This window comes from Camelina sativa, chromosome 8, assembly GCF_030686135.1.
Source record: "Camelina sativa cultivar CO46 ecotype springtype chromosome 8, ASM3068613v1".
Lineage (NCBI taxonomy): Eukaryota > Viridiplantae > Streptophyta > Magnoliopsida > Brassicales > Brassicaceae > Camelina > Camelina sativa.
In genome coordinates, this window is record NC_141887.1 from 12414728 (window position 1) to 12437045 (window position 22318).

General features: G+C 38.3%; 1 long non-coding RNA gene and 1 pseudogene across 2 annotated transcripts; one reads left to right on the top strand and one right to left on the bottom strand.

Annotated features, from left to right (window-relative positions):
• The first annotated feature begins 6234 nt into the window (after positions 1 to 6234).
• On the top strand, positions 6235 to 8694 carry LOC147939999 (uncharacterized; annotated as a pseudogene).
• Positions 8695 to 16075: 7381 nt separating this feature from the next.
• LOC104707126 (uncharacterized) lies at positions 16076 to 17865 on the bottom strand. Of its 2 annotated transcripts, none has more exons than XR_754557.3 (5): positions 17386 to 17865; positions 17079 to 17269; positions 16654 to 16783; positions 16465 to 16518; positions 16076 to 16346 (listed from the first exon to the last, which is right to left on the bottom strand). It is a non-coding gene; the product is annotated as an uncharacterized LOC104707126 (long non-coding RNA). The 2 variants fall into 2 exon arrangements; XR_754558.3 differs by having other exon boundaries at positions 16654 to 16947; positions 17386 to 17834.
• Positions 17866 to 22318: the final 4453 nt, after the last annotated feature.

A 22318-nucleotide genomic window follows, 5' to 3' on the forward strand; every position in this document is an offset into this window, starting at 1 on the left:
AAAACAAGGATTTATAAGTTAACATGGCTGAACCATCTGTAATATATACATGCAATTTTATCCACTAGGTAGTCCACAACAAGAGTAGAAAGAGGTTTTTGCTGTTATAACATGAAACTCTTTCATTAGATCCACTGCACTAACAAGGAGATCATGTTTACTTTGGGCTAAAAAGATAAAAACCAAGGCACGCTAAATAAAAAAAATTGATTTAAAGTCTCCGCTATGATTTACATTGGGCTTCCTAGTTAGTGTTTTTGGGATGTGATTCGTTTGGATTATAGCTTATTTATGCATTTTAAGTAAAATTAGAACGCTTAAAAGTTGGTTAAGAGGATTGCATGCATGTTGAGATTTAGCGAATCTACTAGCAATATCTCTTGCTTAAAACCGGTTGCATGCATGATTAAATTGCGAGGTTTGTTAGCAATTTTCATTGCGTAAAATCGGATGAGGTTAGCTTGCATGCTTAATTGAACTTAAAGGATTTAAATGAGTTAAATCGCTTAAAATGGATTGCATTCGTAATCAAACTTGTTGCATTAATATGCTTAAGTGGTTTAAATGGATTGCATGCTTGTAAAACAATCTAAGTCGCATGAATCCAGAAAATAACTAAAACACAGAGAAATACCATGTGGTGATTTGTAGGGACGATAACAATTCTTTAAAGACTCCCGAACTTAGCAAACCGGCCGTCGGATATAGATGGGCTCACGGGCCTAGTGAGAGGACATGAGGCCCATTAAGGAAAGTGGGCCCATGGACTCGGATTGGACATGGGGCCTATTAAGAGGTGGCGGTTGGGGCGTTACAGTCGGATTTCTTCGAACTTCATCGGCCAAGGGTTTTGTCATCTTCTTGTTCCGGAGATAAGTACAACGATCCAATACAGTCTTCTTTGATTTGAATCAGTTATTTTCTTTCTAATCTTCTTCTAATGCAGTTTCGATTCAATAACGGCTATAATAATATATCATTACCAAATTGTATTTTTTTCATTTTCAAATGGCACACACATTTGTTGCCAAAGAAAATAATAATACACACTTAATACGATGAATTTACATATAACTACAAGTTATCATAACATATAGTAATAGTGTAAATATTTGTAAAAAGCTAGAAAATGGGAAAATAAAGCTATCATATATTTAATGGAACAACGATTACTTTCAATAGTTACAATTATTAGGATAAAAAAAATAAGAGTTTTTTTTTTAAACAAACACAAAGATTTTAAAGATTTTTCAAATCAAGAGGTTATTCAAATCTTGGTGTTAAATTATAAATTCATGTTATCGATTAAAGTCTGTAACATGAACTCTTGATGTATATTATTATTTTCAATTATAGTATATTATAATGAATATATATACATATATATATATATATATATATGTATTTAAAACTTGAGACTATGTTTGTTAGTGTTAAATTATAAATTTATGTTACCGATTAAAAGCATAAGAATTTGGTGCATATTTGAAATGACCCGACCCGTTTTTTCTTTTCATAATAATAAATAATAATCTAGTGTCCCATACTCACAAACAACCTAACCCCAAACAAACAACAACAGATAACATAAACGATACCATTAAACCAATGAAATAACCAATAGCCAAATATTCAGAATTAATTCAATAACAATTAAACCAATAAACCAATCAAGCATAAATCAAAGAACCAGCAATCCTAGACAACATTCTAGGGACTCAACTCTAGCAACCTACACAAACTAGACAACAACCAATCGAGCCACTAGAACATCCTCCTCTTCATTGCCTTGATTCCACGATTACACTTTGCCTTTACCTGCACCACAAACACAAATTGAGATGCATGAGTACTGTCATAAACATTCAGTGAGACAATCCTCCCATCTACTGGGCTATACACACAAGCAACTGAGATTCCAATGTCAAACAATCATCAAGCAAACACAACAAACCAGGAAAACAAGTATAATATGCTCGCTAAAAAGGGTGGTGTCGACCGACAGTAGCCAAGTGTTGACCGACACTATCTCTCAGTGTCGATCGATACTACTCTTTGGTGTCGACCGATACCCACCTGGTATCGATCGACACTAACTCCGCAGTCGCGATCTATTTGAAGCCGATAGTCAAATCTCGTTTCTCTTTGTAACACCGGTGCTCCACAATAATAGAAGATTTGAGTTTATGTCAGGAATGAGAGTGAAGCCGATTTAATATGAATTGGTTTATTATGTTGGTTGATTAATTAATTAAACCAATAAATGGGGGTCGAATTAATTATTGGTTTTATTAATTGTTGGTTTAGCTAATTTCGGATTAAACCAAGAAAAAACCCTATTGTTCCTTTAAAAAAGAAAAACACTCTATGTCTCGGGTTTTCTATTCATCTGGGGTCAATAGTCGTTGCCACCAGAGAGATGATAGGAGAGAGAGAAGCTTGGTGGTGGTATGAGGAACAGAGGGGATGAGTTCGGTTTGGTGTTAGAGTAAGAGCTACGGTGGGGGTCATGAGAGAAGCGATCAGGGGCAAGGTGGTGTTGGCGTGAGAGGAAGAGAGGGATCAAGCCATGTTATGTTGTTCGTGTTGGTTGCCGCTGTTTGTGAACCGCGAGATTCTCGTTGTGCACAGCCTGTGTCTTCACGTGTCACGTCTTCACCGGAGGACAAACCGGTGTTGTTGAGAAGGTATCGCCTACCCCTTAACTCTTGTGTATGTTGGTGTTATGTGAGTCGTTGATTTGTGAGTTTGGTAGTCATGTGAAGAGGATCGTATTTTCTTGGTTGCGTGGATTTGTTTATTTGATTTAGAACCGGTTATTAAAGTGATTATGTAATCGTAAGGGAGAGAGAAAGTGCTTGTCATGATTGTTCTAATTTCCATCACCGTTGTTGTTGTGGTTGGCTCGTGTTTGTAATAGTCAGTGAATGTGTTGGCTTATGTTGAATCAATGTTGGGAAAACGGCCTATTACTCCACAAACTATGTTACTTTATCGGATTCATACACAAAACTTTTACGTGTGCTTATAACAACATAAATTTGAATAAAATTTGAATTTCATGAATTAAACAAATTCGGCCTAAATCCACAAATCTCCAAACGCTGTTAGTGTTCGATTAGCAATATGATGACTAAGATGCCACGTGGATAATACGACAAAATAAAGTAAAAAATTCAGAAAACAAATCAATCTATCGTGAACTCGAACCCTCGCTGTTATGGAAATAACTGCATACATCAAACCGAATGAGTCACCCCAACATACGATGTTACCCCGAAGAAATAAATTATATAGACAAAAATTTCCAAATAATTAGTATGTTATTTTAAAGTCATTGAAGCTCACACTAACATCTATGTTGAGAACTTAAGATCGATAGATTTACCTCGAGGAAACGATTTCGGACAAGAAAGAGCAAACCCTCGTCAGAATCTGTTGATGAACTCATTCTTTGATTTAGATCTATGAGATTTGATGTTTATTAGATTTCTCTGTGACTGATCTAGGATCGAAACAATGCGAGAAAACCCTTTTTCACTCTCTTTACTTTCTTCTCTTCGATCTTCTAATCAAATACAATGGATTGGAATTGGATCTGGAACTGAAATTTCTTTGGTTCATCATATAAAATTTGTATCAACTAGATTTTGGAAAAAGAAAATAAAAACAAAAATTGATATTCAAATTTGATTGAGAGAATAATCTCTCAGTTTCTCGTTAATTTCTCCAGTTAGGGTTGAATGAATGGTGGTGGGAATGACTAAGAGATGTAGAGGTCGAAGAAAGCAGATGAGTTTTTTTTTTAGTTTTGTTATTTTCCATATATTCGATATCTACCAACAATAGTTATCGGTAGCCCAGTTGGTTTTACTTTTGTTTGTGTCATCTTAATGTTGCTGGTTCGAACCTAGACCAGGTAAGATTTATGTCAAATTTTTTTTTTATGTCCATGTGGCACTTAGTCAGCATATTTTTGACGGAACATTAACGGCGTTTGAAAATTTGTGGGTTTACGCCGGATTTGTTTATTTCGTGTATGAAATTCAAATTTTACGTAAGTTTATGTTGTTATAGGCATACGTAAAAATTTCATGTATGAATGCCATAAAGTAACATAGTTTGTGGGGGAATAGGCTGTTTTCCCAATCAATGTTTGGGTAAAGAGATAAAAGGCGGAGAGCTTGGTTTGGTGATGATGTAAGGAGGAGAGGGGTGAGCCGTGTATATGTATACATGTAAGCATCTCCTTCTCCATGGAGTTGTTTTTGTGTTCGTGTTTGTTTGTACCGGGGTTTACACAGTTTAAACAAATAAAGATTTTGTGGGAAAGAGTTAGCAAGTTCTTTTATTAATCAGGGAGAACGTGAGATCGTCACTTAAAACAAGTCGGATTAGAGCTTGTTAGTCCACAAACGAACTAGTAAGCTTAAAGTGACGAACTGAAAGCAAGAACGAATTATACGAAAGACAATAGCAGTTTTCGATGCAAAGTATTGCTCTGTAGGTATTGTCCGCGGGTCAGGATCCTCCTCTCAATAAATGTATGATGTTATTTATAGGCGAGTGTAGAACTAAGGTTCCCTAGGGTTCCCAACGCGAAATGCCGAGATTACCCTCCGAGATTGGCCAATTTCCTTCTATCTCTGGTGAGTCTTTGTTGGGCCGAGTTGGCATATGGGGCAAAGCCCATATCCAACAATAGTCCCCCCCTTAGTCCGGCGAGCGAGGTATTTCTGCGATCGGCGGGCGTACTTTGAGTCTTAACATATGCCTGCTCGGCATTAGGCGTTCCAGACTGCTTCAAGAAGATCTAACTTTGTGCGGTGATGGTTAAAGCGGTAGTTTTTGTTGAGCTCGGAGTTCGTTCTGATGTTGTATGCGTTGAGTGTGTTGTTCTGTAGCGCGAAGCTTGAGCACGTCTTTGCGGAGCGTGGCGCCTGGCGCGTGGAGCGTTGAGCGTGGATCTCATCTAGATGTTATGCCCCTTGAGCACGTTTTTACAGAGTGTAGTGATGATAATGGATCTGCAATGGTTGAGGACGGAGTTGCCGCACATAGTTGGTAACCAAGGATCAAAGAAATTGAGCGAGGTCGGCGAGCTTGATATTGAGGTCGGCGAGCTTGAGATTGAGGTTGGCGAGCTTGAGATTGAGGTCGACGAATGAGTTTGAGGTCTCCGAGATTGAGGTCGGCGAGCGAGAGAGAGATTGAGGTCGCCACCGAGAGTGAGATTGAGTTCGGCGCCGAGAGTGAGATTGAGGTTGGCGAGAGTGAGATCGTCATCGTCAAGGTTGAGGTTGAGATCGGCGAGTAAGATTGAGGTCGCCACCGAGAGTGAGATTGAGTTCGGCGCCGAGAGTGAGATTGAGGTCGGCGCCGAGAGTAAGATTGAGCTTGGCTTAAAGGGAGATCATTGTCGTCGAGGTTGAGATCGTCGTCGTCAAGATTGAGATCGCCACCGAGAGTGAGATTGAGGTCGGCGAATGAGTTTGAGGTCTCCGAGATTGAGGTCGGCGAGCGAGAGAGTGAGATTGAGGTCGCCACCGAGAGTGAGATTGAGTTCGGCGCTGAGAGTGAGATTGAGATCGGCGCCGCGAGTGAGATTGAGCTCGGCTTAAAGGGAGATCATTGTCGTCGAGGTTGAGATCGTCGTCGTCAAGATTGAGATCGCCACCGAGAGTGAGATTGAGGTCGCCACCGAGAGTGAGATTGAGGTTTCCACCGAGAATGAGACTGAGGTCGGCGAGAGTGAGATCGTTGTCGTCGAACGGGGTCGAGAGGTGAAGAGAGGTCGACCCTTAAGGATTGATGAGTGCTGAGGTTTGTTCTCGCGAGGAAGGTGGAGCTGAGGTCGGCGGATTGAGGTCGGCGAAACGCTGCGCGATGCCCCGGACAGAAATCCTCATTCCAGGTCGGCGCTTGTCCTACCATCGGAGCGAGCTCCGAGGTCAGCTCCTAATATTGGTGTTTTTGTTGTGCGCTCGCATCCCACGTCCTCTCATGGGAGCGGCAAGAAGAGGTTTGATCGTCAATTTGAGTTCGGCACTTGTGATAGTGCGGGAGAAGGTTGTGAGGTCAGCGCCAAGCTGGAGAGTGGAGATCGACACCAAACTTGAGAATGCAGGTCTGCACCAGGTAGAAAAGTGGATGTTGCCATCGAGAGTAGAGGTCTCCACCGAGAATAAGAGAGTAGGTCTTCACTGAAAACAAGAATAGAGGTCGCCACCATGAATGAGAGTGGCAAACACAAGGGAGGCAAGCGCAAGAGCGTCGAACGTGAGTGCGACGAGCGCGAGCGAGTCGAGCGTGAGGGTGTCGAGCGTGAGGGTAGCTAGCGCGAAAGCGTGTGTGAGCGGCGAGCGTGAGAGCGTCAAGTGTGAGAGCGTCAAGCGTGAGGTAGGCGAGCGCGAGGGTGTTGAGCGCGAGGGCTTCAAACGTTAGGGCATTAAGCGCGAGAGTATTGAGTGTGAGGGCGTCGAGCGTGAGCGTTGAGCAAAGGCATTGAACGCAAGGGAGTTGAGTGTGAGGGTGTCGAACGCAAGGGCGTTGAGCGAGAGAGCGTCGTCGAGCGAGAGAGCGTTGTCGAGCGTGAGAGCGTCCTCAAGCATGAGAACGTTGCCTAGCGTGAGCGTTGAGCGAAGGTGTTGAACGCGAGTGCGTTGAGCGAGAGCGTTAAGCGCGAGGACGTTGCCGTGAGGGAGCGAGCTTATGTTTCATATGGAACTCGGTTTTGTGCTTTACCAAAGTAAAGTGGTAGGCGAGACAGACTCGTCATATCTTTAGGTGCGGCTTTTGTGTCCGGCTTATCCTGTGGGTGTTTAGGGTTGGCAAGAACTTGCAAGCCGGAGTTTGGCTTATTAGTCCAGGCGCCCTCAAGCTAGTGCGAGACTTGCTCGGCTTTTTGCTTGGTTTCGAGATGTATTTTACGGGGCGAGACGTCTCTCGGCTTACCCTGTTACGTGTTTCGAATACCAAGTTTTAGGTTGGTAGTTGAGATGAGCTCGTCGTACCTTTTAGGTGCGGCCCTGGTGTCCGGCTTACCCTGTGGGTGCCCCGAGGTCGGCAAGAGTGTGCAAGTAAGAACTTGGCTTATTCAAACTTGACCGCCTGCTAGCTCAATGCGAGACTGGGCTCGGCTTTTTTGTGCGGATTATTTCACCGCTGCATCCATGTGGAACGCGTTTTAAATCGTACACCTGGCCAGAGCGACAATGTAGAAGCTGGACACTTGTTAAGACGGGATCCATGTGGAAATTGTTTTAATTTCAGGAAAATGCAGGAAACAATGAGAAAGTTTTTGAAAAGGAAAGATCCATCTCCATCTTGCAGTAATTTATACGATCTGCCATGGGATCCTGCTGACCGAAAAAGAATAGAAGATTATCATCCAAATCAAAGAGATGAGGTAATTCATAAATATTTGGTTTAGAGGTCCTTGCCAACCCCGAGGTCATAATTTTTAACAAAAAGACATAGGAGGTGTAATGAGGCATTTTAACGTTGCTTGGTTTGATATGTTTCAAAACTGGTTAGAGTATAGTGTGAAGAAAGAAGCAGCTTTTTGTCTATGTTGTTATTTGTTTAGAGATAATGCTAGTAAAGGTGGAAAAAATGAAGCATGGAGCACTGTTGGTTTTACTTATTGGAATAAGTTTTATAGAGTTTCAGAGCATGATGTATGTGGCTTTCATAAAAAAGCAGTAACGAAGTGTGAAAACTTTATGAACCAAGGTCAATCCATCAAACATGCTTTTCAAAAGCAAGCTGATATTACGAAGAATGAGTATCGAGTTCGGTTGAATGCTTCAATTGATGTTTCTAGATACTTGTTGCAATAAGGGCTACCTTTTCGTGGTCATGATGAGTCAGAAAAGTCTGTTAATAGAGGAAATTTTGTGGAGCTCTTGAAATTCATTGCTGAACAAAACGAAGATGTGAGTAAGGTTGTTTTAGAAAATGCTCATGGGAATAATCAAATGATGTGTCCAACGATTCAGAAAGATATAGTGAACTGTTTTGTAGAAGGGCTAGTTAAATCTGTTATTGAAGAAATGGGTCATGATGTTTTTGGCTTATTGGTGGATGAATCAGTGGATGTTTCAGATAAAGAACAAATGGCAGTGGTGTTTCGTTTTGTTGATAGATGAGGGATGATCAAAGAAAGATTCATGAGTATTACGCATGTGAGTGATACAACTTCATCATCTATAAAAGCAGCGATTGATTCTTTGTTTGCAAAATATGGATTGAGCATAAAAAAGGTGAGAGGACAAGGTTATGATGGGGCTAGCAATATGAGAGATGAGTTTAACGGGCTAAGGGCATTAATTTCTAAGGAAACCCCATCAGCTTCCTATGTTCATTGTTTTGTTTACCAACTTCAATTAGTTGTGGGAGTAGCAAAGAAACATTTTGATGTTGGAGATTTTTTTGATATGATTTCTTTGTTGGTAAATGTGGTGGGAGCTTTATGCAAGAGGAATGATATGATCCGAGAGAGTTATAGGAAAAAGATTGAAGAAGGAATCAATAATGGTGAAAATCAGTACTGGAACAGGGTTGAATCAAGAGGTGTCTCTTAATAGACCAGGGAATACCCGCTGGAATTAACGTTATAATACTCTATTGCGTTTGATTGAGCTATTCTCATCTATTGTCGAAGTGCTTGAATACATTGATGAGGTTATCTAAGTTCTATCCAGACGATTTTACTCATGGTGAGTACATAACTCTTGAACAAGAATTAGATATCTACATTGACAATGTTCGAAATGATGAAAGATTTACTCATTTGAAGTCTGTTGGAGAACTTGCTCGTATGTTGGTGGAAACTTGAAAAAATATGTCACATCCATTGGTGTATAAGCTGTTGAAGTTGGTTTTGATTTTGTCGGTTGCTACTGCAACTATTGAGAGATGTTTTTCAGCGATGAAGATTGTGAAGACTCATCGGTGTAATCAGATTGGAGATCAATTTTGAATGATTGTTTAGTTGGTTTCATTGAAAAAGATGTACTTTTATCTATTACAAATGAAAATGTGATGAAGAGATTTCAGGATACGAAAACTCGTAGAGTGGGTTTGTAAGATGTTTTTGTATTTATGTTTGAAAAAAAAATTTAGTTATGTTTTTGACCCCAGTAAAAATAATTCCTAGATCCGCCACTGCTACTTATCCCACGGTGGGATTGCGTTTCTAACGGTTAGCTTGTATTTTAGTCGAGTGTTGATATTGAGGTTTTGTATTGTATATAATGTTGTAAATTGTATTGTTGGATGAGTCAACAAGCCCAATATGAGCTGGAACCTTGCAGGAGCTTTTATGGCTTATGTTGTTAGGTCATGGTGGTTGGAGAACCAAGTTATAGCTCATGAGTGCGGGGTAAGCTAAGATGGTGAATCAAAGGTTTCATCGGAAAAGGGTTTTCTTGGATGGATGGAATAAAGTATTCCAGTCCACCTCTCTTGTTACTCGGTCGCTAGGGATGGTTGTTGTGCGACTCAGTAACTAGATGAGGTGGTGTTTGGTGATACGTGAATAAGCAAAGCTTGCTCGGAAGGTGGAGTCAAATGGTTTGCCGGTTGGATGTCGAATGACTCTGATGCGTGCTTGGGGTGTTGAAGTACGTTTGTATGACTGTGTTTTGTGGATGCGGAGCATGGGTTAGTTGGAACTAGCCCATATTGGTGGAAGTTTTTGTAAGAAGCGATTTCTACGCCGATTGTCTCGTTGGAATTATGGAGTTCCGGTGAGATCGTTTTCCGTGGAACCTGTCCAAGGATTAGAAATCCGGGTGCGGTCGTTTCACTCTTCACCTCCAATCCATCCAAAACTCAACCAAAAGCCATATGAAACCGTAGGAACCCCATAACAACCATAACAAGCAAGAAAACACTACAAACAACACATAACAAGCAAGACAAAGGAAAACTCAGGCTTAGATCAGCCATGGTCATGCACTCACCTCTTTTGCAGGAAGTTTCTGACCCAAACTGACGAATCCAACACCTTAGAAGGCTTCTCCTTCGCTCCTAGCACAAGATCTCCACTCCATAGGAACAGATCTCACCAAACAAGCCTAGAATCTCCAAAATCTCCCAAGAACACTCTCTCTTCTCGCTGTTCTCTCCCTGTTCTCTCTGGAACAGCTAAAAGTGGCTTTCCCGAAACTCTCAGGTCGACTTCTCACATAAATACCATGGTTTGGGGTTCCACTTAAACCAAACAGCTGCAATTTGAAGATTTAAAATTAAAACAATCTGGTCGAACCAGAAATTGCTGGTGTCGATTGACATTACCCTTGGTGTCGATCGACACCTATCCCAAAAACCCACAATTTGGTACACGAATGTTACAGTATCATTATTTAAAATTTTAAATAATATAAAAAATAATTGATATAGTTTGAGTGATCTATGTGATTTATCGGTTTCAAAATTGAAAAATGGTGAAATTTGTTAAATGAAGGTATATCTAAAAAATGAGAAAATATTAATCAAGTGCTCAAAATTTAAAATAATATATATATATTTAAGAGAAATGTATAAGGTTACTTGAAATAAAACATATTAAAGAAAACTGATTATGAACATCACACACACCAAAAACGAAGTAAAAAAATACTAAGAAGAAATTTAATAAAGCTATTTGTAATAAAATCAATTACAATATTAGTGGTAGATTGTAGAATTTTATTTAAAATTGAAAATGAATTCTATTTTTGGATAAATAAAAATATTTAAAATTAAGAGTAATTTTATGAGTTTGTAGATTTAGGAGAATCAAATAAAAGAACATTATATACAAATATAATAGACTATTTTAAGTAGAAAAAATTATATATGTGAACATAATTTTTCTTTTGTCAAATAGTTAAGATAAAATATAATATTTGATCTCATAATATGAAGTTTATGGATAAAAACGAGTCCAATTATGGGATTCATTACTACGAAGCAAAATTTACGTGTAGTACAACATTGTCAAAGAAACTTTGTGATAAAGAGTGGGTATATTCTCTAAGATCTTCTTACGTCTACGTTAGTAAGTAATGATCACTCAACTGATAAAAACAAAAGTATAAGAAGATGAAAAAGATGAAAATAGTTATGATATGTTTTCATAATTAATATATTATAAGTGAGATAATAGAATTTGAGAAGAAAGTAGATGCAAGAGATGACAACTGTATACCAGAAAAAAGTAAAGAATTAATTGTGAAAAAATGTTAAAGGACATAGATAAGTTATATATCGCTTAATAAAACAAATTTGTCATATATATATATATTTATACTTTTAATATTGAGTAATTATAACTATACTCAACGGTTCGCATTAATAATAAAAATTATACTCAGTGACTAGTTATAATATATAATTAGAATATTGATTTGTGATATGGTTCTCTCACATAAGGAAATCTCATGATGTATAAATACTCATATTATGTTAATGAATAAATCAAGCCTTTGTAAATTATATCATGGTAGGAGAGCAGAAAACTCTTGTCACCTAATTTCTTTTCTACCGGTCGTCATTGCTTGGCTTCAGCAACCGCCATCTTTATTCTAAAATCATTAACCTAATGAAACAACCCGACCCGTTTTTTTTAAAATAATAAATACAATATATAATTAAGCATCGCATACTACTTAATTAAACCAACCCAAACCACGACTCATCATTAAACCAGCAATAACTATTAAGCACATCGGAAAACATACCAATAATACAAAACCAATAAACATCAATACAACAACATTCCTAACCATTCTATCCAACAACCTAACATAACTCTAAACAAGGTTCCAACATAGACAATATATCCAACAACACACAACCGAGACCTTAGATCATCCTCTTCCTCATCGCCATGATTACACGTCACATACCTGTACGCCACAAACAACAATTGAGATGCGTAAGTATTATCACAAATACTTAGTGAGGCAATCCTCCCATCTACTGGGCTATACACACAAGCAACTGAGATACCAATGTTTAACAAATAACAACCAAACACAAACAAACCAGAAAAAACGAAGGTCAGCCACTGCTGAACAGATTGGTGTCGACCGACACCGACTCTGCAACGCGTTCTGCACGAAGCCGAAAGTCGAAGATCTGCTTCCCAAATCCTCCAAATAGTCCGAAACTCACCTAAAACTCTTGGAAACTCATGTAAACCAACATCCAACCACAAAGACACAAGAATACAACACAAACAACCACAAAACAAGCAAAACAAAGGATCCTCAGGCTTAGATCAGCCATGGTCATGCACTCACCTCTTCTACAGGAAGTTTCTGACCCAAACTGACGAATCAAACACCTTAGAATGCTTTCCATTCGTTCTTAGCACCAGATCTTCACTCCACAGGGACATATCTCATCAAAACAGCTTAGAATCTCCAAATCCCCTCAAGAACACTCTCTCCTCCCTATTTTCTCTTTAGAGCGGCCAAATCAACCTCTTTCCACGACCTTGGTCGAGTTTTCCCTTATATACATCGGTTAGGAGCTTCAATTGAATCAAACTGAACCAAAATGAAGAATTAAAACAACCTAGTCGAACCAGAAAAGCTGATGTCGATCGTCACTTCCCATGGTGTCGATCGACACCAATCCCCAAATCACTAAATTTGGTTTGCGGATGTTACAATTCTCCCTCACCAATAAAAGATTCATCCTCGAATCTGCAAAACACTGCTACTCGACCGCAAAACTGACCCAACCACCGTCGCAACGGTTTGCACCACTCAACCATCCAGTCTACCATAACCAGGACACCACTGGTCCAAACCACCCTGACCCCACTGGTCAATACAAACCAAAATCTACTGGTCAACTCAAACTAGACTCTCCCAATAATCACAACTCTGGCCCTCCCGACCAGCATAAACCTGACCCTCCGGTCAACACATAGAAACCCCGAGATTGAACCCCCATCAACCTCGAGATCCGCATCCGATCACAACAGGAAATCTGAGATTGAACCCCCATCAATCTCCTAAACCCGCATCCGGTCACCAAACTTATCCCCACGTCCTTGACACTTTTGCCTCCAATTCATCTGCTCTTAGGTCGCAACCTTCAAGCCATACCGATCACAATCTTAGACCCCCCGTCTTTGAGCCATACTTTCTCACCCTCAGGTCGTCACCCTCGAGATCTCGGTACCAGGAGAACCCCCATCTCCTCAGGAGAATCCCTATCTCCTCTGCCACCCTCAGGACCGCAGTCCCTCGAGCTATCAGTATCTAGAGAACCCCCCGTCCTCCAGGAGAACCCCCACCTCCTCATGAGTTGTTCAGGACCCCCGTCCCTATAACAAACGGTCATAACGTCTATAAGCATTTCACCAACCGGGACCACCCCCGTGATCCACGTAGAACATCTCAATGTCCTACCAACACCATACTCTCTCCCAGAAAAACACCACTGCCATGGCCAAGCCCATGCCTCACTACAAACATCCCAGACACTTTGGTGTTCACACACACCCTTTCCAAAAATAGACAAGTTCTAACTATTCATAAAACTTTCTATTTTTTTGCAATCGCACTTTCCATAAATAGGTAAGCTTTAACTATTCATAAAACTTTCTTTTTTTAGAACCCTCATATTCTCTTAACACCGTGACACCACCAATCAAAACAAAAATCCTTGAGAACTGATCATCTTAGCTGTGACCACTCCTCAGGTCAACCTCTAAACATTTCCGCCACTCCGGCATTTCACATCCCCTTTTTAAAAATAGACAAGTCCTAATTATTCATAGAACTTTCCATTTATAGAAACTTTTTATTTTTAGAAACTTCCTATTTATCGCAACTTTCCTTTTATAGAACCCCCGAGCTATTTCTTTTTCCACATGACACAAAAGTCCATAATAAATCTCCATCTTAACTTCTCGAAAATCCATTTCCAAGACATCCACTTTCACAAATCACCGCCAACGGTATTTCTTGATACAGGTGCGATCCACCACTTTCGAACAACTTGTCAATAGCCAACTGCACTTCCCGCACAGAAGCTAAAAAACACTACACAACTAACAACACGTAAAACAACTTACCGTGGAATCTCATTGAAGGCTCGAAGAAGATGATGCTAGGACTCCATACCACAAACAAATTGACTAACTACTCATACTCAATTCCATCACACAACATCATGCATCCAGCAACAGGATACCAAACTGAAACAACCCGACCAGTTTTTTTAAAATAATAAATACAATATATAATTAAGAATCCCATACTACTTAATTAAACCAACCTAAACCACAACTCATCATTAAACCAGCAATAACTATTAAGCACAACAGAAAACATACCAATAATACAAAACCAATAAAACATCAATACAACAACATTCCTAACCATTCTATCCAACAACCTAACATAAATCTAACCAAGGTTCCAACATAGACAATATATCCAACAACACACAACCGAGACCTTAGATCATCCTCTTCCTCATCGCCATGATTACACGTCACATACCTGTACGCCACAAACAACAATTGAGATGCGTAAGTATTATCACAAATACTTAGTGAGGCAATCCTCCCATCTACTGGGCTATACACACAAGCAGCTGAGATACCAATGTTTAACAAATAACAACCAAACACAAACAAACCAGAAAAAACGAATGTCAGCCACTGCTGAATAGATTGGTGTCGACCGACACCGACTCTGCAACGCGTTCTGCACGAAGCCGAAAGTCGAAGATCTGCTTCCCAAATCCTCCAAATAGTCCGAAACTCACCTAAAACTCTTGGAAACTCATGTTAACCAACATCCAACCACAAAGACACAAGAATACAACACAAACAACCACAAAACAAGCAAAACAAAGGATCCTCAGGCTTAGATCAGCCATGGTCATGCACTCACATCTTCTGCAGAAAGTTTCTGACCCAAACTAACGAATCCAACACCTTAGAAAGCTTCCCCTTCGTTCTTAGCACCAGATCTCCACTCCACAGGGACAGATCTCACCAAAACAGCTTAGAATCTCCAAATCCCTTCAAGAACACTCTTTCCTCTCTCTTTTCTCTTTAGAACGGCCAAAACAACCTCTTTCCACAATCTAGGTCGAGTTTTCCCTTATATACATCGGTTAGGAGCTGCAATTGAGTCAAACCAAACCAAAACGACGAATTAAAACAACCCAGTGAACCAGAAAAGCTGCTGTCGATCGACACTTCCCATGGTGTCGATCGACACCGTCCCCAAATCACCAAATTTGGTTTGCGGATGTTACACCTACTCATCGCCGTTGCACTAGTCGGTGTTGCTTCCGCTATCTTCTACTATTTTCTAAAGATTTTATCAATTTTATATTAAACCAAGCCGCCGCACGTCTATCTTCTACCGTTTCTACAAGCCGCTGTTACCGTTGTTTTCCAAGAGAGCCACAAGACGCCACTATACTTCTTCTAATCTGTAGCCGCTTGACAAGCCACTGATTTTCTATCTTCTATACATACTAAACTTATTTTTTTTGGTGTTTGCGAACTTATTGTCCAAGTCGGTGTTCAGAATTCCGGATCACCAACTTGGGAGAGGGTATTAAGATATATTAGAATATATATTTAGAATATTAATATGTGATATAGTTCTATCACATAAGGAAATTTTATCATGTATAAATACTCATATTATGTTAATGAATATTTAACATTTACTTTTTTTTTAAAACTATCATACCCTAAAAATATTAATTTTAGAAAAGTAGTAAGAGCCATAAAAACAAAACAAACAAATTGTCAAAATGTTGATCCTTCTATGATCCATTGAAGGTCATTTTGCCTTTGAACCATTTAACCATCAAACGAAGCCATTGATAATTTGATATAGTAAAGTTTCATAATTAAAATATTAGATTCTTGTACCAAATCACAAGAACTCTTGGAATATGGTATCTTTTTATGTTATTGTTATGTTCTTTGGACAAATAGATCCAAGATACGGAATAGAGGAAAACAAAAACAATGTGTTATCATACCACTAATATCATCCATGTGAATGTTGGTGTGACAAATAAATAAGGTAAAGAATAAACAATATTATGTAATTTATTATGTGGTCCAGTCATCAATTGATTGCATATGCAAAGATTTACTAAGTTTTATGTTTACATATTGATTCTCTTTGAACCAACTAAATACCAAACATTTAAGGCAAAATCACATTTTAAACCTTCAAAGTGTCATTAGGTACCACTTTATACCTTCAAAGAAACAAAAACCATAGAAACACCAAAATCAGCAAACCAATGGAACCTTGAGAGATCTGCAAATTCTTTATTCCACAAATCTGATACCCTTCCTGCAAATTCAATCGGAGTCTTATAATGAGTAAAGCGAGAGAAACAAAAACAAGGGTACACAAATTCATAGAAGGTTAGCCATCTGCGTCTGCGACAATTGGAATCAACAACACAAACCTATCTCGTAAGATGCAAGGAGGCTTTGTCTGGTATCACAACTCCACCATCAACCTATCCATAAAAGCAAAGGACCAAGAAGTTTTCATGGTTATTACAACAATGACATTAACTTGCAATAATTAATTGTTGACAATTGGTTTTGGTAAGTAAGAATCTCGTGTAACAAAGTGGAGCTGTAAAACTTACAAGCCATTTATTACGAGCGTATAAGACACTGTCCAACATGTTTACAAACAAAAAAAAGTAACCCATCCATTCAGAAATAACCACATCCACTTTAGGAGTAGGAAGCTCTATCTCTTCAATCTTCCCTGGTCTGCAAAAGCATAAATAATTGCAATTATACATGGAAGACAACAGCATAAATAATTGCAATTATACATGGAAGACAACAGCAAACAGCAAGTCCAATAACACAAGCCAGCGCAACACAGAACACAAACAAAGAACACACTGAAACCGAGAAAGATGATACAAAGCCTGCAAAGCAACATTGTCAAAAATCAATTATAGGGAAAAGGTTACCCAAACGCAAACAAAATTCATGGATGTTGAACCAGATTCAAAGAAACATCAGTTTTTTTTTTAAAACAAAAATTCCAGAAACATACCAATCAGGAAAAAGAAAGAAGTCTTGCTCTGTAATTTTCATCTCCGGTTTTTCTTCCCACGGTGAACGATGGGTAGTTTAGATTTCTGGCGATTCTGAGCTTGCTTGTATCCCAGGCGTCGTAAAGACTTGGATCGACCCATCTGGTGCAGCTAAAATCAAACGAATGAGATCGAGACCTGCTCCTTTCGCCTTCGGAGATTACGAGAACGACATCGAGAGAGAGTGAAGGAAGAACAAAAAAAAAATTAAAACTCCAATCAACCAAAATTAAAATAAAAACCCTAGATCCCCTTTCATAAACTTACTCGGCGATATTAATAGAAAGAGACGCCTCTGCCATGCCTTGAAGAGTCACGAGATCTTAATCTGTCGCACCGCACCTTTCCCTCCTCCACCTTTTCCCCACAACGATTACTCTGCCTCTCTAGCCTCCACGACACTCGTTGGCACTCTTTGTACGGTCGATCGTACCCAACCTTTACCACCATCGTCGACAAGCTCAAACACTTCATCACAACTTCAATTCGTTCTCTCTCAACTCACTCATGGCTGCTTAGCCAAAATCATAGCTTCTCATTACTCTTAACCCTAGGGAGAAAGAAGAAGAAGGTGTGAAGAGTCAAGAGGATGAAGAAGAGAAGAGAAGAAGAGAAAATAAGATTTAGATTTTTTAGGGTTATGGATTGTGAAAGAGAAATATATTTCTTTTTTCTTTTTCGAGCCTACATTTTCTAAGTGAAGTGGGAGAAAGACTACTTTTTAGTCAAGTTTTACCAAGTGTTGGCGGAAAGAATGATTTTTGGTTCCCGCTTATCTATTTTGAGGTGTAGCGTTTAAAAAGTGCTATTACGTAGATTTATTTTTAGAATTTTATCAACGATAGCATTTCCGAAAACTGCGCTATGCTTTTCTGCAATCAATGCTCATATTTGTTGTAGTGATAACTCGAGTCTTGGTAAGTCGAAATTTGTTTGTGTTTTTTTCAGTTTAATGTTGAATACAATTGAATGATGGGTAAATTGATTTTGTTGATTTTGTTATGGAATTGAATGTTGGGTAAGTAGGTTAGAATTTGAGTGGAAATGTTAATTGGTTTTGTTCTCTTTGTTTGTCTATGCAAGAATCGCAATGGTGCGTACAAAGAACCCAAGCTTTGTTGGACCATCGAATCAAACAGATAAAATCGTAGAAGAAGAAGAGACTCGTGGAGATGATTCAGAAGGTGATTCAGATAAAACTGAGTCAAATGATAGGGATTCATCAGTATGTATCTAAACTTTGAACAATTAAGTAGAAACTAGTATAACTGTTTTTTATGAAATTTGTTTTTTAAAAGCATAACTTAGTAAAACTTGGTATAACTAGATAGGTGTTTTACACGAATATGAGGATGATGTCGAAGTAATGTAACCTCTGAATATGTAGTTTGAGTATGCCGAGTATAGGAAGCCTTTCAAGTTGTCTGGAAAGTGTTATATTTCAATGGCGGTGAAATTATAGGGAAGTCATCTTCAACAAGACAAGTTGGATTGCTTCCTATTGCACTCATAGTTCAAACATTTCTTCCATATGACCAAAGAATCCAATACTATGTAGATGCTCTTGCTTCGCATGGGGCGTTTGGAGAAGAAAAATGAATGTTGGTTCATGGACAATGGTGTACCCATCCGGCATTCTCTCAGAGGAATGTCAATCATTTATGGGTTATATTTTCATAAGTATCCATGTTTAAAGGAAGGTTTGACACTTTAAACTTTGTTGGGAGGTACTTTGAGGTTGGATATCAAAGCAAAGCTACTATCCATGAGGAAACTTTCTACATATCGTTTGAAGATGACAATATTGTATTTCTTATGTAGCATCATCATAGGGAAGAAAAAGGGAGGGAGGAAAGCAACCTCTGTGGAGCCTTTCTTTCTTAGAGCCGTGGATGATCTTGATATGTGTAAAACCTTCCCTTGGGGTCGATTGGCGTTTGATGAGAACATGAAAGAAATCTTTCATTTGATGGGCCATTTTGGTGGAGATGTGGGTACACAATGGGTCTTTCCTAGTTTCATAATTCCTTTGGCAGTACATATTAGATTTTTAAATGTATAACTTGGTATAACTGGGTGATCCAACTAAGTATTGAATATTTGAAGCAATTCCTGTTTTAAGGAAAAATTTTCGGGAAGTTGTTAGTAATGCACATCGTAATTTTCCTCGGATGTGCAAGATGAAGTATAAACCAAGTAAAAAAAGAAAGGTTTTTCTTTGAAGGAAATTTATGATCAAATTGGAACAACTAAGGTTAGAAACCATGATAAAGTAAATTCTATCATATTCATTATTTTTGTATCAATGGAGTTGATTGAAATTGTGTTTCTATATATTTCTTTGACTCCCAGGAAATTCATATTATCATAGCTCCAACTACTCGGGAGGTACACCTTTTAGGTTGTATCATGGATGAAGATGTTGGATGGAATGATGAGGATGATCTCGTTGCTGATGGTTGGACCAAGCGTTTAGTTGAAAAAGGGAAGCCAATATGGTTCGAAGAGCTTTACAACCTAGATATAGCGGCCCGAGTAAGTGATGTGGATCATGATGATGTGGATCATGCTGATGTGGAGCCTGATGATGTTGATTAGGATGATGTGGATCTTGATGATGTTGGTCAGGATGATGTTGATGTGGATCAAGATGATGTGAATCCGGAGAATGTGAATCTGGATGATGTGGCTCCGGAAAATTTGTTACAACTTGCAGTAAGCTTGTTTCTACTTGATGATCGAGTGAACAAAGGGTTTAAGGATATCATTGACAAATTTGATGTCCTTGATGCTATGGTCAAATCTGTTCAATTATATGTGAAGGATAAGGTACAACCTGAGAGTGAGATGCTACAACTTGGGTCTGAGAAAGAATAACTAGGGTCTGAGAAGGGACAACTTGGGAATCCGGTTGAACAACCTATCTTTGAGAATGTTTAGAATGAAGTCCATTATCAGGAGAATGTTGAGAATGAAGACCATTATCATGAGAATGCTGAGAATGAGCAAATTGAGAAGGCGCAACCTATCTTTAAGAATGTTGAAAATGAGGAAATTGAGAAGGAGCAACCTATCTTTGAGAATGTTGAGAATGAGCAACCTGAGAAGGAGAATGATGAGGACCAACAAGTGGATAATGAGGAAGTTGCGGAGGAACTAGCTGAGAAGGAAAAGGGCGATAAGGAGCAGGCCGATAAGGAACAAGCTGAGAAAGAACAAGCGGAGAAGGAGAATGTTGAGAAAGAGAAAGCTAAGAAGGAACTGGTTGATAAGGAACAAGCTGTTAAAGAACAGGCGGAGAAGGAGAATGTTGAGAAGCAGAAAGCTAAGAAGGAACTGGGTGATAAGGAACAAAAGGCTGAAGGAAGCGTGAAAGGTCTAGTGAGATACAAGAGAAAAAAGAAAACAAGAGAAGGAGAAACACATGGAGAAGACGTTGCAGCAGAGGCTCAACAAGTTAAAAAGGTGAAGAATATAAACAAGAAGGGGAAGAGATCTACCATGGTCATGAGGAGTCCCGTTGTCACAAGGCTGAAGAGTTGCAAAAATTAAGCTGTATTGAGTCAATTTATCTGAACTCTTTTGTTAAGTACTCGGAATGTTAAACTTGTTACAACTATATTTGTTAAGTACAACTTGGTCGGTATAACTTTGAGTTATTTTATATGTTAACTCTTTGTTCATGTGTGTGTTTATGTCGTTTTATGTTGTGTTTAAGAAATTATTAAATTAAGAGTTTATACTAACAATAGGCAAAGATACAAATTACAACCAGATAGTGCACAAAAAAGTTTTCACTTAGTTGTACCAGTACAAAGAACAAGTTTTACTTAGTTATACCATATTCCAAAACCTATAATTAGCAGACATCACATAAAACGAATAGACACATTTTCCTAATTTCCTTCATATGTCTCATCCTGTCCAACTTCATCATGTTAACTTCTTCTTCGAGAACACCCACTTGAAAATCCAATTGTTCTACCTTATCCATCAATGCTTCATCAACCCATTTAAAGACATGGGTATCGTTCACGAGCTACATTTAGAAATTGCAAAAACACATGTTTGTGAATTAATTGGAAAAATTGATAATCCAAGAAAATTTAGAATGTGTTTACCCTTCTCTGTGCTGCATACGCACAACAGTAATAGAGACGGTAGAGGTTGAGAGTCGATCGAGAGATTATCTCAACAATTGTCGAGCGAGATGGAGAGCGTTCTCTGGTTATCATCCCTAGTCAAATTTGAAGTGACTTTTTTTGAATGCCAAGAACCTTACTCGGTTAGAGGAATTACCACATGAGATCCCCGATGCTCCAGAGTCGCAACTCATTTCAAAATAATTTGATGACCAAGGTCCCGAGAAATTGCAAACCCTAAAACTAGGAGAGTGGATGAGAGGATTTTTTTTTAATTTGTTATCCGTTTGGATTCTTTTTTATAAAATAGGATGGGAGATTTTTTCCTTTTTCTTTCTCCCTTCAGTTGCACAACTGAAAATTTTCAAAATTTAAAAATTTGATTTCACACAACAAATACATGATCCTCATGTGTTCCTGCCAGCCGCCAAATTGTACATGTGTAGCCGTCAAAATGCACAAGTTGTTCCTAGTTCTGAAATTGTACCCATCGTGGCAAGTTGTAGACTTTTGATTTTTTTTTTAAATACTTAAGTTATACCATGTTTAAAACTAAATAATTTAGTTGCAAACATGGTTTTAGTTAGTTACGGTACATTTTGCACATGTACATGCAATCATATGTTTTTAAAAAATTATTTTCTTACCTTTTGTAATTATATGTAGTTAACAATGACAAAGTAACCTTTAAAGTATAAGGTGTTTAATGATAAATCTAAAATACAATGAGTTCTATAATAATTTTTTAAAGTACAATTAACTATGTATTTTTATTATATTATTTTTGTTGATAGTTTTTTTAATTACAATGAATTCTATAATAAATTTTAAATTATTTAATTTACGCAAAAATGTACTTATTTTTTAAAAAAATATATGTATCAACTAAAAATTCTGTTTTTTTAAGTAAAGTTTATATTATATTTGCTACTAATTCATAAACAAATCACCACATGTTAATATAACAGATAACAAATTCAATTTGTTCAAGTTGTACCATAAAGAAAACAAGGTTTACTTAGTTATCCAAACAAGATACTACATAAAAGAAACAATTA